The sequence below is a fragment of the Balaenoptera physalus genome (assembly GCF_965194825.1).
Source record: "Balaenoptera physalus genome assembly, chromosome: 13".
In the NCBI taxonomy this organism is placed as follows: domain Eukaryota; kingdom Metazoa; phylum Chordata; class Mammalia; order Artiodactyla; family Balaenopteridae; genus Balaenoptera; species Balaenoptera physalus.
Genome location: NC_138892.1, coordinates 92,885,681 through 92,898,030, shown reverse-complemented (window position 1 = coordinate 92,898,030; position 12,350 = coordinate 92,885,681). Strand labels below are relative to the sequence as shown.

Here is a 12,350-nt window from a genome sequence, read left to right as displayed (position 1 = left end):
CCCGTGCACTGAAGTGAAGAGCCTGCACGCTGTGACTAAGACCCAGTGCAGCCAAATAAGTAAATAAATATTTTTTAAAAAAAAAAAGAATGTAGGGGTGAGACTGCTTTGGCAAGACTGGGAAGAACTAGAGGACAGTTGGAGATGGAAGATGGGTCTGCATATATTTTGGAACTTTAATTCCTCTGTGAGGCAAAAGAGGAGAGCTGTGTTTTGTGGCAGATTGTCTTGTGTATATTGTGCAACCTGACAGGTGACCCTGAATGACAAGGAAGCTGGAATAGGGAATGATGGGAGTACACTTGACCAACAAATACCCCCCCAGATTACAGGGGTTTCAGAGTATCGCATCAAAGAGACGATCTACAAAGAGCCTTGAGAGGCTGGAGAACAGAGAAGGCATCATGAGGGCCCACAAAGTCCTTTCTAGTTCATCAGGGTAGTAGACCTGACTGGGATTTGAGGACAAAATCAAACATCTAATAAGTGGTCATTTGCCTTGAAAAACAAAGACCTAAAAAACCTTTTTTAAAAAATAATTTTTTGGTCCAGATGACCAAAGCCTCTATGTGTAATAAAAAAGTCATAAATAAATTTCTTTTGAAATGGAAAAAAAATTAAAAAAAAAAAAAAGACCAGCACCCAGGGCGGGTGGAGCTGCAGGCACAGTGCATGGGGGCTGAGGCAGGGGGGAGGGGAGCTGCGTCCCCTGGGGCCACAGTGGCAGCAGTTGGGGACCGCCCCCCAGCTCAGGAAGGGGGCTGGGGGACCCTCCCCTTGCCAGTGGCAGTCATGAACTCCAAGGTGGGGAACCTGCCCCCCTCCCCCATCATCCACCTGGTGTACAGGAGGTGATGATGCTGACAGCTGACCCACCTGATGGCATCAAGGTCTTTTCCAACGAGGAGGACCTCACCGACCTGCAAGTCACCATCGAGAGCCCCGAGGGGACCCCAGGCGCCGGAGGCCTATTCCGTATGAAACTCCTGTTGGGGAAGGACCGTCCTGCCTCCCCACCCAAGGATACTCGCTGACCAAGATCTTCCATCCGAAGGTGGACGCCAACGGTGAGACCTGCGTCAACATGCTCAAGAGGGACTGGACACCAGCTGGGCATCTGGCATGTGCTGCTGACCATCGAGGGCCTGTCAATCCACCCTGACCCAGAGTCCACCCTCGGCCAGGAGGCTGGCCCCCTGCTCTTGGAGAATTAGGAGGAGTAGTGCAGCTCACAGAGATCCCTGGGGGTGCAGGCAGGCTGAGGCTTCCACTGCTGACCCCATGGCCCCTGGGGGCCCGGGAGGGGCCGAGGGTCCCATAACCAAGAAGCACACGCCTCCTCCCTCTCTGTCCCTCCCTCCCCCCCGCACACCCTGGCCCCAACTCTGTCTGTAAGTTATTTAAATTATGGCTGGGGTGGGGGAGGGCATGGGGGCACTGGGACCTGGATTTGTTTTTCTAAGTACAGTTGGAAAAGCAAAAACAAATAAACAAACAAACAAAAAAACTGCAGAAATCTGTAAAACATTACCGCGAGACATTAAAGAAGACCAAATTAAATGGAGAGACATACCATGTCAATGAGTATAAAGATTCGCTAATATAACGATGTCAGTTTTCTTCAAGCTATTCTATAGATTCAGGGCTATCAGAGTAAAACCCCAATCAGTTTTTAAATTTGGTTTATGTATGTATCATATTAAGTGTATGTTGATGTTTATGTGTGTGTATTTGTTTTGTTGTTGTTGTTGTTATGGAATTCGAAAGCTGATTCTAGAAAATATATTAAAATGCAGTGGACTAGCCTGATTCCAAAATGGAAATCAATGGAAAGGCAATGGACTAAGAATAGTGAGGGTACTCTTGAAGAAGTTCATGGTGTGAGAACTTACTCTACAAGACGTTGATAATTTCCCTGATGTGACAGTAATTGAGACAATATCATATTAATGAAAGGATAGACAAATAAAATAATGGGATAAAATCAAGACTGTGCATATATAGATTCCTGAATGACTAAGATGACACTTCCAAACCTTAGGCAAAGCATAACTTTACAATAAATGTTGTTGAGAATATTGGCTATCCCAATAGGGGGTTGCTGGGCGTGGGGGCAGGTGAAAATGGACCTTGAACTCAATTACATACGATTCAGAAAAAACAGCTCCACATGGATTGCAAGGTTAAATGTGAAATACAGAACCCTGAAGCTTCTAGAAGATAAGACAGGAGAATATTTTCATGACCTACAGTAGGAAAAGACTTTATAAACAAGACACCAAAAGCATAAAGGAAAGATTTATAAATTTTACTGTATTAAGTTCATCAAGACACCAGCAAGAAAGTACAAAGTAAGCCACAGAATGAGGGACAATATTTTGAATCACCTAAACAATCCTGCGATCAACAACAACAACAATAATAAAGTCTGTCAACCAAAAAGGAAAATGAGCAAGAGATTTGAACAGCAACTTCACAAAATATGATAGCCAATAGCCAATGAATATATGAACATGTGAAAGGAACTTAACTCAGGGGAAACGTAAACTAACAATAAGTGAGATAACACTACTGTGATAAGAAATATATATTTGGTTTCTGCCCTCAGTTCCTGACACAGAGTTCCTAAAACCCTTGTAATTTCCTGAACAATAGGAATAACAGGAGCATTTTTTGTTATAATATTTGGACTAAGTCCCTGGTTCCTGACACAAGAGTTTCTAAGACCCTTGGAAACTCCAGAGTGATAGGAGCATTTTATCACATGCTAATGAGATGACTGTCACTGGGGTCCCTGGTTAGCTTCATAATGGGAGCTAGTCCCCAGAAGGACCAAGGCATGATTAGAAACTTAGAAATTTCAGTCCCACCTCCGCCGACCTCCAGGGAGGGGAGAGAGACTGGAGTTTGAATTAATCACCAGTGGCCAGTAATTTAATCAGTGATGCCTATGTAATAAACCTCCATAACAACCCTAAACAGTAGGGTTCAGAGAGCTCCCAGGTTGGTGAACAAATGGTGGTGCTGGGAAGGTGGCACACCCAGAGAGGACATGGAAGGTCCACACCCCTTTCCCACACCTTGCCCTATGTACCTCTTCATCTGGCTGTTCATTGTATCCTTTATAACATCCTTTATAACGAACTGGTAATAGTAAGTAAAGTGTTTGCCTAGGTTCTGTGAGCCATTATAGCAAATTACCAAACCTGATCAGGGGGGTTGTTGGAACCCCCAAGTTTTAGCCAAGTAAGACAGAAGTATGGATAACCTGGGACCTTCTACTTGCAATTAGCATCCGAAGTGGGGGCAGTGTTGTGGGACTGAGCCCTTAAGCTGTAGGGTCTGTACTAAATCCAGGTAGTAGTCTCAGAATTGAATTAAATTGTATAACATACCGTGGGTATCCACAGAGAATTAGAGAATTTCTTGGTTTGAAAAATCCACACATTTGGTGTCAGAGGAGTTGTGAGTAGAGAAAATTTTCCTTTAACTACAAAACCCATCAAAACAGCTAAAATTTAAAAGACTGATAATAGTAATCATTGAGGCAAGTAGAGGGCAGCAGGAACCCTCATTCACTGCTGCTTGACAAGTGTATTAGTACAGCCCCCTCAGAAATGGGATTGGCAGTAGCAGCAGAGTTGATTACAAGCACACCCTAGGACCCAGCATTTCCAATCCTAGGAAGAGAGAAAAGAGAAATATGTGTACATGTGCACCAGTAGACAGTAGAATAGTGTTCTTAACAGTATTATTTTTTCTTGCCTCAAACTGGAAATACCCAAATGCACACTAAGAGTAAAATATATAAATAAATTTTAGATATATACAATTGAAGACTATAAAAGAGTGGAAATGAACCAACTACAGCTACAATCAGATCCTGGGTAAATTTCACAAATATCTTGAGCAGAAAAAAGCCGGTCATGAAAGCAGTTATACTGTAGGATTCCATTTACTATAAAATTCAAAACAGAGCTACAGAGTTTGGGGATACACTGGAACTGTAAAGCAAGCGAGGAAGTGATTACCATAATTGCCAGGAGGAGATGAAGGGGACATGAGAGAGGCTTTGGAAGTGTCGGTGAGATTCTGTTTCTTGATCTGAGTGGTGTTTACATGAGGGTTTGCTTTGTGATAAATCATTAGGGCACACATTTTTGTTTTATATATTTCATATGTGCTTTTATATATGCTTTTTCCAAACTATCTTTTGAAATTTAATCAATTTAATAATAATGAAATAATTAATTTAATATTAATTTAATAATAATAGGGTTTTTAACTGAGATATAATTCATATAATATTGTATTCATTTTAGGTGTACAACATAATGATTTGATTAATACATGTATATATTGCAAGACGATTGCCACAATAAGTTTAGTTAACATCCCTCACCTCAAACAATTAACAAATTTTTTTCTTGTGATGAGAGCTTTTTCTTTTTAATATTTATTTCTTTATTTATTTGGCTGCACTGGGTCTTAGTTGCTGCATGCCGCATGCATTATCTTTAGTTGCAGCATGCGGGATCTTTAGTTGCAGCATGCTGACTCTTAGTTGCAGCACATGGGATCTAGTTCCCTGACCAGGGATCGAACCCAGGCCCGCTGCATTGGGAGCGCAGTCTTAGCCACTGGACCACCAGGGAAGTTCTGTGATGAGAACTTTTAAGATCTACTCTCTTAGCAACTTTCAGATATACAATACATATTGTTAAGTATAGTTGCCATACTATACATTATATCCCCAGGACTTATTTATCTTAAAACTGAAAGCTTGTACCTTTTGACCACCTTCACCTATTTTGCCATGCCCTCCCCCAACCTCTGGGACCATCAATCTGTCCTCTGTATCTATGAGTTCAGCTTTTTTTTAAGATTCCACATATGAGTGATATCATACAGTATTTGCCTTTCTCTATCTGACTTATTTCACTTGGCATAATGCCTTCAAGTTCCATCCATGTTGTTGTATATAGCAGGATCTCCTTGTATTTTTTTTTAATTTTTTTATATTGAAGTATAGTTGATTTACAGTGTTGTATTAGTTTCAGGTGTACAGGAAAGTGATTCAGTTATATATATATACATATATTCTTTTTCAGATTCTTTTCCCTTCTAGGTCATTACAAAATATTGAGTATAGTTCCTTGTGCTATATACCGTAGGTCCTTGTTGGTTATCTGTTTTATAAATAGTAATGTGTATATGTTAATCTCAAACTCCTAATTTATCCTTCCACCCACTTCTCCCTTCGGTAACCATAAGTTTGTTTTCTATGTCTGTGCATCTATTTCTGTTTTGTATATAAGTTCATTTGTATCCTTTTTTTTTTTAATTCCACATATAACTGATATTATATGATATTTGTCTTTCTCTGTCTGGCTTACTTCACCTAGTATGATAATCTGTAAGTCCATCCATGTTGTTGCAAATGGCATTATTTCATCCTTTTTTATGGCTGAGTAATATTCCATTGTATATATGTGCCACATCTTCTTTATCCATTCATCTGTTGATGGACACTTAGGTTGCTTCCATGTCTTGGCTACTGTAAATAGCGCTGCAATGAATCCTCATATGTGTTTTAAATTTCAACATTTAAAAGCTTAAGGAAACGTTCAGCATGAACCAGTGGGTGGTGTCCAGTGACACTGCTACTTGCAGCCAATGTCCTGTTAAATTCAGCCCTGGTCTTTTTTATTGTGCCTTGAATAATCTTACATTACAGCCCAACACAACAATCCTTACTAAAGGCATCATGGCACTGATTTAAATGGAGGACTTTAGAGTTTTCTTTTTACCAAAGGTGAATTGTAAGGTTGTCAGAGAGAAAGAACAGCAACCATTTCAAACCACATGTAAGCTTTAATTTAACTCTCTTTGTTAAAAAAAAATATATATATTCTCTTGCACTATTCCATCTATGGACCCTCTAGGACCTCCATTGGAGTGCTCTGCTTCCCATAGAACTGTCAATGTGCACACACATTGAAAAACACGAGGGAGCCAGGTACAGAGATCTTCACCCCTATGGAGCTGACTGAATTATCCTGTACCACAGAGCTCCCAAGCCTTCCTCGACAGTCTTTTAATATATTGGCTTTCACAACCGTTGCCTCCCTTGTCATTCCAACTAAGTTATTAAAATTAAAGTAGAAGTGTTTAAAGCTAAAGGTTTTTGGTAGAAGTTCGTAAAGGGGTCAGAAATCTGTGCCTTGACTCCCTAGCAAGATACTTCCCCAGTTTTTTTGTTTTTTGTTTTTTGGGGGGTTTTTTTGGTTTTTTGTTTTGTTTTGTTTGTTTGTTTGTTTTATTTTTGGCTGTGTCGGGTCTTAGTCGCAGCACGCGGGATTGTCATTGAGGCATGCAGGATCTTTCGTCGAGCATGTGGGCTCTTCGTTGTGGCATGCAGGCTTCTCTCTAGTTCTGGTGTGTGGGTTTCCTCTTCACTAGTTTCTCTTCTCAACTAAGCCCGTGCACCACAACTACTGAGCCTGAGCTCTAGAGCCTGCGAGCCACAACTACTGAGCCCACATGCCACAACTACTGAGCCCACATGCCACAACTACTGAAGCCCGTGCACCTAGAGCCCATGCTGTGCAACAAGAGAAGCCACTGCAATGAGAAGCCCACGCACCGCAATTAAGAGCAGACCCAGCTCGCTGCAACTAGAGAAAGCCTGTGCGCAGCAACAAAGACCCAAGCAGCCAAAACGAAATAAATAAAAAATAAATAAATTTATTTTTAAAAAAAGTTTAACCTTTCAATGTTTAAAAACACAAAAACTCTGTTTGTATGAGAAAATTAAAATTTACATTTAAAACTTCTCTCCACTGGCCTTCATCTTCCTCTAACAAAAGGTCAACTCTTCCTTGACCAAATTCTCAAAACTGGTATCTACAGACAAAGACACATACTTAGAGTGGATGAACTCAAACAGGAATTTTCGTGTACTCAGTACAATTGAGCTCAAAGTCACTTATTTTATTTTATTTTTTTGGGGTTTGGTTTTTTTTGTTTTTTTGGTTTTTGGGGTTTTTTTTATACAGCAGGTTCTTATTAGTTATCTATTTTATCCACATCAATGTATACATGTCAATCCCAATCTCCCAGTTCATCCCCCCCACCCCACCCCCACTTTCCCCCCTTGGTGTCCATACGTTTGTTTGTTCTCTACATCTGAAAGTCACTTATTTTATGAAGAAAAGGGAACCACCCTTCTCATGCCAACATACTAGCTGCTTGAATAAAGTTCGGTGGTCAAGGCTGGGGAGAAAAGGATGTATTTCTGATGCCAGATAAAACAAAATAGAAAAATTCCAGGTTAAATACTAGAGAAATGTCTTAATGAAGATATTTTTCAGGCTAGAGCAACCTCCCAAGGGAAATGATTTGGAGTGACATCCTTTGAGACATTTAAATTATAGTGGATAAAATACTCAAACCCACCACGAAGAAACACTCTTTGTAGAGCTCATGGGAGAATTACTGGGATTTATAATAGGCCTTTTTAAAGGGGGAATTAGCCCAGGAGGCAGACCTGCTGTTGAATAAATATTATTTTTAATAGAGTGTGTCTGTATTGTAACTCTATTCCTTCTTCTTTGTAGAAGACCATGAATGGGTAGGGTAGCCAAAAATTAATAGGTTTTTTTTTTTAAGCGGTAGATTTCTTCACCAAGCCTTCCTAATTATGTGTTTCCTCAAGAAACTCACATTTCTATTCTCATTTTCTTTTAACTATTTTTTTAATGTTATCTACCCCTAGGACTTCCAGCCCCTGTCTCTAACAAATCAGCGTGTAACAGAGAAGAAAAGTTCAGAATTCACACAGCTTTCCATGTCAGATGCTGAAATTTAATCTCACCTTTTTTGAGTAGAATGAATTTAATGGTGACCCTCCACGCTAAGGCTTTCCCACTGCAGGGCTGACCCATCACAGCCCTAATTAAGCATAAAGCCTTCCACAATGAGTACATCACTTGTTTGGAATCAGCCTTTATATGTTAAAAAAATAAAAAAAATAAAAAACCCTGCCTTCTAAAGAGCCTTCATTTGAAAGTACAATTGCCATATTCTGTAAGCCCATTGATTTTTCTTCATTGTTGAGATGGAGAAAGTAAACAGAATTGCATATTTACTCATTTCATTTTCTGATACCTTTGCTCCAAGAGCTCCGCACTTCGGTCCCACGTGGATGAGAGGCTGCTGTTTCCAGAGCTGGTCCGTGGAGATGACTGATGAATGACCAGACAAAATTCTGATAATTGCTCTATAATTAGGAGTTTGCTTCTACTTCAAGAGGTTTTTAAGTCCACAGTTTTGACCGCACCATGTTTTCTTCCCCTTGGTAATTGCTGAAGTTTGACAGCCACTGTGTTTGCTGCCTGTAACATATGGCTAATTGAATCTGAGCTGGGGAAAGGATGACCAGATTCCTAATTATGATCCACTCCACAGATCTGAGGCCTGAATACATAGAAAACAAGGAAAATGCTGCTGAGCCAGAAGACATCATATTAGTGTTGAGGGGTTGTAGCAGGATGCAAGTATTCCCAGAAATGCCTGAAGATCACTTCTGTATGGTTTGCTCTTTCTGTCTTTTAATGAGACAGAAGGCAGATAAAGATTAGACAGAAATTTGCTTTCATCTGTGTGGTTTTTGCAAGTCTGGACTCTGGACACCTGATACATAGTTTCCTGAAATTCACACAATCTTACATTGGAACACTTTGCATTTCTAATAAGACAAAGACTGGATTTTCATCTTGTCGATTCTTCCCCATCCCCACCACTCCAGTAACGAAGATACACGTATGTGGATGAAAAATGTCACCTGCCGTATCAGTAAACAAAGGATGTTGTGACCATCAAGCCATCAGCCATTGCAGCCCCCCACCCCCCTGACTGTGTACCCTGAGGGGATTCAGGATGAAGAAAAATAGGATACTGGCCCTAGATAGTTAAAGTGTGTATCAAAGGAATGATTTCAATGAGCCCAGACTCTTGCATCGTCCCATACATAGAAAAGTGCTAAATTCATTAATTTGAGTTGTTTGTTTTTTCTTCAGTTAGAAGAAATCTTTTGATGTTCAATACCTGGTTTGTTTTTTGCAAAACTTCTATATATCCTGGCTCATCCCTTACCTCTTCGGAGCAGTCCCTCAGAGCTATCTGAGAGGCTACCTCCCAGGCTTAAGTCCTCAACAAGTTCACCAAATAAAGCATAATTCTCAGCTTTTAGGTTATGCAGTTTTTTGCAGTCGACACGCATATATTTTTAAAAGTGTGCTTCGATTTTAAATGAATTTTTCTATAGCAGTTAACATAATGTAACATGCCTCCTCTGTATTGCCTCCCCTAGAGATAGGGGGAAAGCAGTAAATGAAACAAACCAAGAATATTCACTCATCAAACATTTTTGCTGAATATTTAGCAGTGTAAGCCAGTACTAGGTGTCAAAAGTGTATACAGATGATAAGACACTTTTTCAACTTTTTTTTAACCTTGTGGAGGTAAGCAAGTTGAGCAGTAGAAGTAAAATGTGATTGTGGTATGTACATAAAAAAATATTATTTTCTTAATGTCCCTCACAAAGATGCATAGTAGGTGTTCAATAAAATCAACTGTAAATTAATAAAGGAAAGAATGAATATAATATACAGTTACACTTGATTTAGAGAGAAGTCACTTCTGATTGTGGGGTTCTAGAAAGGGTTTTGTAAGGAAGTAAATTTTTTGTTTTAAGTCTTAAATAAAGGAATACATTTATAGTGGATATGATGGGAGTCTCTCTACTGAGATGGCTCAAGCATAGAGAAAAAAAAGATACAGGATATATTTGAGTGGCACAATAGATCTAGTTTGTTAGAGAAAGTCATATAATACTTCATATTTTGCAACATGTCATAAATTTTAAAGATACATGAAAAAGAGTTGTGTAAGATAAACCTAGAAAGGTACATTGGGAACAGATCTTGGATGACCTTGATTACAGGCTAACGATCATGATCAAAAGCAGTGTTCCATCAATGTCTGTGGGCTAATTCAAATCTTAACCATTCATTCATAACAGGAAATGTTCTCTCCTCCAAAATCTCTCAAGAACTCATGTACTGGAATGAACATATTATGGTGGAAAAGATAAAGTTTGGTTCTAGCTGGAATTCATTTTCGGGATGAACCTGAAAGATAGTAGAGGAACCACTGAGAATAAACTCCAATGAAAACAAACATGCATGTTAGAAACCTGGTTCCTTCCACCTTTTTCTTAGCAGCTTGCCAGCTGTAACTAAAAATAATCAGAAATTTAATTTAAGGAATGATATCTATGGTGTCTTTTCTGTTAACAATCATATTTTTGTTGCAAAAATTTAGAAGAAGAAATTATCTGATTTAAAAGCTTGGTAGTGCTGAGAACACAGTTTCTTTGTAATTTTTTTTTAACATCTTTATTGGAGTATAATTGCTTTACAATGGCGTGTTAGATTCTGCTGTATAACAAAGTGAATCAGCTATACATATACATATATCCTCATATCTCTTCCCTCTTGTGTCTCCCTCCCTCCCACCCTCCCCATCCCACCCCTCTAGGTGGTCACAAAGCACTGAGCTGATCTCCCTGTGCTATGCAGCTGCTTCCCACTAGCTATTGATTTTACATTTGGTAGTGTATATATGTCCATGCCACTCTCTCACTTTGTCCCAGCTTACCCTTCCCCCCTCCCCGTGTCTCAAGTCCATTCTTCAGTAGGTCTGCGTCTTTATTCCCGTCCTGCCTCTATGTTCTTCATAACCTTTTTTTTTTTTTTTTTAGATTCCATATATATGTGTTAGCATACGGTATTTATTTTTCTCTTTCTGACTTACTTCCCTCTGTATGACGGACTCTAGGTCCATCCACCTCACTCCAAATAACTCAATTTCGTTTCTTTTTATGGCTGAGTAGGCAAGAATAAGTTTCTTTGTAATTTTGTGGCAAACACGACCAGTTGTTTACACAAATAGCTGTTCTTCCCTAATAGTATATTAACATTCATAAAACCTATTATTTTTCACAGGAAACATGGTCACCTGGAGACTTTCAAAAATAAAGTGTAAATTTTCATCTTCCCTTGCTAGTATAATTATGTGAATAATTTCTGGCCAATAATATGTAAGCAAAAGAATTGTGTGCAACCTCTGGGAAGACAGGAGATGTGACTTTCTTCATCCCATTCTCCATCTTGCCATCTGGAATGTGGACCTGACGGCTGAAGCTTGCTCAGCGTCTTGGACCACAAGGTGGCCTAGAAATAGGAACAGAGCGAGAGAGAAGGCACTGGGCTCCAGAAGATTATGAAGATACCATGTCGCTTTAGATTGCTTTCCTGTGGACTTCATTTATGGGTATGGAAAAAAAATTCTATATTGTTTAAGCTACTATTATCTAGCGGTTTTTATCACTTAAAACTGAATCTGAACTTAAGTAATTTTTTTTTTTTTTAAGCGCTTACAAATGCCTGACAACAAAGAGAACTCTGTAAGGGTTAACTATCATTCACAGATCCCTTTTTTTTTCCTTATAAATTTATTTATTTATTTATTTATTTTTGGCTGTGTTGGGTCTTTGTTTCTGTGCGAGGGCTTTCTCTAGTTGTGGCGAGCGGGGGCCACTCTTCATCGCGGTGCGCGGGCCTCTCACTATCGCGGCCTCTCTTGTTGCGGAGCACAGGCTCCAGACACGCAGGCTCAGTAGTTGTGGCTCACGGGCCTAGTTGCTCCGCGGCATGTGGGATCTTCCCAGACCAGGGCTCGAACCCATGTCCCCTGCATTGGCAGGCGGACGCTCAACCACTGCACCACCAGGGAAGCCCCTGAACTTAAGTAATTTAAAGTTTGAGAAAGAATGAAAGTAATATATAAAGCATCCTATGGTAAGTTAAACTGTTGATAAGGAAACATTCACTCTTCCTCTTTCCATCCAAGGCATATGCTTCCATATCGCATTGATGTTGGATTTGATCGTGTGACTTGCTTTGACCAATGAGATGAGTAAAGGCTTGAACTGTGCCTATGTGGCTGGGCTTGCCCTCTTGCTCTCCTTCTCATTGCCCTGGGAAAAATTTCCACGGGATAGCCATTACCCCTTTGACCCCAGTCTTATAATGAACACTCATGTAAGAGCCCTAAGCCCAGCCCTCAGCTAAAGCTTGGAGCAGCTGAACTCCAGATGACACCGAACGGGTAAACAAGAAATAAATGTTTGCTGTTCTATGCCATTGGATTTTGTGATTATTTATCATCCAGCATTAACGGACTAATGGATGTCTTCTCCCGTTCAAATTTGTCAGGATTTTATG

The 12,350-nt window shown here is 39.8% G+C and overlaps 1 protein-coding gene and 1 pseudogene across 2 annotated transcripts in view; one reads left to right on the top strand and one right to left on the bottom strand.

The window, feature by feature from the left end:
- LOC309641237 (uncharacterized protein) overlaps positions 1-12,350 on the bottom strand; it is a 487,119-nt gene that overhangs the window by 146,464 nt on the left and 328,305 nt on the right. The window lies entirely within an intron of this gene.
- On the top strand, positions 673-10,765 carry LOC309641232 (ubiquitin-conjugating enzyme E2 S pseudogene; annotated as a pseudogene). Its single transcript has one exon. The product of its transcript is annotated as a ubiquitin-conjugating enzyme E2 S pseudogene (transcript).